Source organism: Gorilla gorilla, chromosome 4 (genome assembly GCF_029281585.2).
Source record: "Gorilla gorilla gorilla isolate KB3781 chromosome 4, NHGRI_mGorGor1-v2.1_pri, whole genome shotgun sequence".
In the NCBI taxonomy this organism is placed as follows: Eukaryota; Metazoa; Chordata; class Mammalia; order Primates; family Hominidae; genus Gorilla; species Gorilla gorilla.
In genome coordinates, this window is record NC_073228.2 from 83,250,119 (window position 1) to 83,255,325 (window position 5,207).

Genomic DNA, 5,207 nt, shown 5'->3' on the forward strand with positions numbered 1-5,207 from the left:
ATTTACAAATTCTCTTGACTCTAAGCATGAAGTTATGTTAAAAAAGACTAAGGCAATTTAACTGTTTTTGGGTTTTTTTATATTAAGGAAACCTAAATTTGTATGAGTGAATTAAATTGAATTACATTCTTATAGGCATATCAGTTTACCCTTTGTTAAAATAACATGCACTGCCCTACAAAATGAATGCCGTAGTCACAATCATGTTTCTGCCACAATCTTAAAGATTTGGGGAAACTACAATCTAAAATCACAGACTCCATGTTCAATGCCAAAGGTACACACCTCTATTTTTCCCCAATAAGCCTCTTGGAAAAGTCTTTGAATTACACGTTAAAGTGCACTTCAAGGAAATGTGATGTTTTCGTTTATAGCTGGTGAACAGCATGCAATTTGACAGCACTGTCACTAACAATCAGAGACTGCTCTGGATCTAAGTACTAAAAATGACCCACACTGCAATCACAAGATATTTGGAAGTGGGAATTTATTGAACAAAGTTAGGCCGGGACTCTAAAGCAGCGCTTGCTTCTTTTGCTCGAAGACGACGACGTTTAAACATCACTATTGTTTCTTTTTTCCTCAACTCTTCTCCCACACTGCCTTCTTCTCCCCCACCACCTTCTCCCATCGTCTTTCCCCGCTTCCCTTCTTCCTCCCTCCGCTCCCCCTTCTCCCAGCACTCTTCTCAGCCCTTCTGCCTTTTTCTTCCCCTCCCCACCTCGTTCCCTGCCTCATCCTCTTCTCTCCCACCAATCTTTTTCCCCTCTCCATCGCTTTCCCCAAGGTCGTCTTCGCCGCTTTCCCCCTCCCTTCTTCTTCCCCCCAATCCGTCCTCTTCCCTACTCCCTCCCCATCCTTTTCTTCCCTTCACCCCTTTTCCACAGTCTTCTTCCCCACCTTCTGCCCTTTCCCTCCCCTCTCCTTCCCGACCCTTCTCCTTTTCCACCCCTCTCCTTTCCCAACGTCTTCCCACCTTTCTCTCCCCTCTCCCTCGTCTTCTCCCCTCCTTCTTCCCCACTGCGGTCTTCCCGCATCCTCTTCTGCCGTCTCCCTACTGTCTTCTTCCCGCACCTTCTTGTCCCCCGCATTTTCCCCTTCCCCACCGTTTTCTTCCCCTCAGTCTCTCCCGTTCCTCGCAGCATGGGTTCCTGTGGCGGCAGCTTTTCCTTCCATCTCCTTCTCTCCACCCGCTGGCTTCCAGTCTCCACCTTCCCGCCTATTCCCCCAGCAGCGTCTTCCCGCCGCTCCCTCTTCTCCCCTCCCCCTCCTCACCGTCTTCTCCCGGCCCATTACCGCCAACCGTTTTCTTCCTCACCCCGCACCCTTTTCTTCCCATGTCTGCCTTAGTCTTCTTCCCACCCTCTTCTCCTCTCCCCATCGCCTTCTTCCCACCCTCTTCTCCTCTCCCAATCGTCTTTCCCAGCCTCTTATTCTCCCTTTTCTTTCCGCCTCCATATCCCCACCTTCTTCTCGCAGCAGCGTCTTCCTGTCGCGCTTTTCTCTCCCCTCACCATCTTCTCTCTTGCTCTTCCCCACCGTCCTCTCCCCACGCCCTCTTCTCCTGTCTTCTCCCCGCGCCTTCCCCACCACCGTTTTCTTCCCCTCACACCGTTTTCTTCCCATGTCCTCCCACCGTCTCGCAGCAGCGTGTCAGTCGCAATCTTCTTCCCACTTTCTTCTCTCCCTCTCCCCATCGTCTTTTTTCCCCAGCCTCTTATTCTCCGCCATCTTCTTCCCCTCCCCACCGTTCTCTTCCCGTTTCCATCTCCCCACCTTCTCGCAGCAGCGACTTCCTGCCGCGTTTTTCTCTCCCCGCACCCTCTTCTCCCCTCTTCCACTCCCCACCGTCTTCGCCCCCGATCGTCTTCTTGCCCACCCCCTTCTCGCGCTCTCCAACTGCCTTTCACCTAGAAGCGCTCCACGCGTGCGCGCGCCTGTGTCCCTGCGCCTGGTGTGTCTGTGCGCCCAGGCAGCCCCATGAGCTGGGCCCCTGAGCTCCGCCCCAACAGCCAACAGGAGACCCAGGAGAGTCGCTGCCAGTGCCAGCACGGTTGCCCCCGCCCCCGCCCCCGCCCCCGCCGCTACCTCAGAACTGAACAGTGTTGGCTGCGGGCGAAAGACAGTGGGGCCCAGAAGACTGCGGGGAGAGGGGGAGGGGGGGACGGAGAGGGTGGGAAAGACCTTGGAAAGTGGGATGGGGAGAAAGAAGGCGGGGAAGAAGACAGTGGGGAGAAAGTGCAGGGAGAAGACAGTGTGGTAGAGAAGACAGTGGAGGAAAACGGTGAGGAGAGGGAGAAAGGAGGGTGGAAAAGAAGACGATGAGGGCAAGGCCGGGCGCGGTGGCTCACGCCTGTAATCCCAGCACTTTGGGAGGCTGATGCGGGCGGATCACAAGGTCAGGAGTTCGAGACCTGCCTGACCAACATGCTGAAACCCAGTCTCTACTAAAAATACAAAAATTAGCTGGGCGTGATGGCGAGCGCCTGTAATCCCACCTATTCCAGCGCCTGAGGCAGGAGAATCGCTTGAACCCCGGAGGCGGAGGTTGCAATGAGCTGAGAACTCACCATTGCACTCCAGCCTGGATGACAGAGTGAGACTCCATCTCAAAAAAGAAGAAAAAACCACAGCGGGGATAGGGCGAGGGGAAGAAGATAGTGGGGGAAAAAGACCACCGAGAAAGGGAGAAGAGATGGGGAGAGCTCTATTGTTTCACTGAACATTCCTCAGTTACAGTTAAAATGTTCTCATAAGTTTGTGTGTTTTCAACCTCTGCTCTTCCAGTTGGTATATTCTTTTCTTTCTCCATCTCCTTTTTATAACTCCAACCACCTTTCTCTTTTTATTTTCCAATGTTTTTCTTTCTTCTAAGAACATTCTTAACGCTGGTAACACTTTACAATGTTGCAAAGCTCTGAATCCTATTTCCTGTCATCTCTTCATGCTTTCCCATTGAGATATCAGGAGATTTTCCTCCTATTACTTTGTTTACACTAGGAACATTTCAGCTTGGCTAGACCTGTTTTCTACCTAATTTTTTTCAACTTCAAGCTTGAGAAACCCAAATATGCTCCCAAATATGTTGTTGTTGTTTTGTTTTGTTTTTTGAGACGGAATCTCTCCCTGTTGCCCAGGCTGGAGTTCAGTGGCAAGATCTCGGCTCACGGCAAGCTCCGCCTCCCAGGTTCACGCCATTCTCCTGCCTCAGCCCCCCTAGTAGCTGGGACTACAGGCGCCCGCCACCACGCCCGGCTAATTTTCTGTATTTTTTTAGTAGAGACGGGATTTCGCCATGTTAGCCAGGCTGGTCTCTATCTCCTGACCTCGTGATCCGCCCGCCTTGGCCTCCCAAAGTGCTGGGATTACAGGCATGACCAAATGTGCTCCTTTACCAATTGTTTCTGTCTCAGGAATTGGTTTCTTGTTGCACTGTGATACACATGAAGCCATATACCTTTTTCAGCTCATTATCCCCAGAATGTATTTGTACATTATTAACACAGAATAGACACCTAATAAATATTTCTAAATTTTTATTATTCCTTGCCGCAAAACAGCAATCACTTTTTTTTAGCATGATGTACATGCCCTTCTATCATCTTGCCCTGAACTATTTATCAAATCTTATTTCTTCCCACTCCCCCATTTGTTTCCCATGCTGTGGCTGTACAAAACTACTTAGAGCTCTGTCAACTCTCCATGCTATTTTATAATAACACTAATGAAAAGAAAAGGGGCTTTATAACAGAGACAGAACTCATTATGTTCTAAAAAATACACGCATGTTTCCCATGTTGAATAGTGTCCCGCAGAAAGTCATGTCCAGCTGGAACCCGGGAATGTTAAACTGTTTGGAAACAGGGTCTCTGCAGATAACACTTGGTTAAGACAAGGTCACAATGCATTAGGGTGGGCTGTAAAGCCAATGGCTGTGTCCTTTCAGGAAGGTTGTGGGAACATACAGAGACCTACAGGGAAGACTGCCATGGGACCAGGGAGGCAGAGTCTGGAGTTACGCTGCCTACAGTCACGGAATGCCAAGGACAGCTGGAAACCACCAGAAGCCAAGAAGGAGATTTTACCTGAAAGCCTCTCAAAGAAATCAATCATACTCACACCTCCTTTTTGAATTTCTGGCCTCGTGAATGGTGAAAAAATAAATTTCTGTCGTCTTAAGCCCCACGGTTTGTAGTCATTTGTTCTGTTCCTAGCCTTAGGAAACTAACACAGCATGCTAAGGGAAAAGAAGAAAATTCTGCATAAAATGTCATTTTACTTTTTAAAACAACTACTCTTGACAGTAAATGAGTATTCTTCCAAGATTCATATGCAGAACATATATGCAGCCCGGAACATTTTTTGAGACCCATGGCATAAGTGATTATGATCGATAAAATCCAAATATTAACCTGCCAAGAGTTATTTTTTCTTTTGCAGTCATTTAAAGGTAATAAGCAGAGGTCATGAGCCCTATAAAAATTAATCTATTCATTTGTTGTCACTTGATACTTAACGATCCGTTGACATATTTAGGTTTTAATTCTTTGTACAGATTATGGTTCATCTTGCACTGTAATTTTATTGCACAACAAATTTTTTATTTATCATATATCTAAGTTGTTTCTTAAATGTAACTTTGCACTTGAAAATACTCAGAAGACTTCTGTCGACGTTCTCATAACAGCTTCTTCTAGTTAATAAAAACCTAATCCCATTTTCCTTTTATGTATAGATTACAAGTAAAATCGGCATTTAAAAAGTAAAATCTGTTCCACAATTTCTATTGCTATTGTAGGTAGTATAACATAAAATGTGTCTTATTTTTCCCTCACTCATTGACAATTTTAAGTAAATTTTTTAAACCAAGAAGCTCTTTTCATATACCAGGCCCAGTGATTGGAATTGAGTATTCAGTATTGAACAGAGCAAACAAGTTTCTTATCATTAAGCTCATATTCTATGTTATAAACATTTTTCCAGTGAAATTACTGGAATGTTTTCAAGCAATATTGAATTGTGTTCTTATAATCACCTATCTCCATTTATTGTTGAGAATGAAGAAAATTTTGGAGCATACAATTCAATGCAATGTTTTTTTTTTTTTTTTTTTTTTTTTTGAGACAGAGTTTCGTTCTTGCTGCTCAGGCTGGAGTGTAGTGTCACGATCTTGGCTCATTGCAACCTCCACTTCCTGGGTTCAAACA

General features: G+C 46.3%; 1 pseudogene; it reads left to right on the top strand.

Moving 5' to 3' along the window:
• Positions 1-682: 682 nt before the first annotated feature.
• Positions 683-4,185, top strand: LOC109026708 (uncharacterized; annotated as a pseudogene).
• Positions 4,186-5,207: the final 1,022 nt, after the last annotated feature.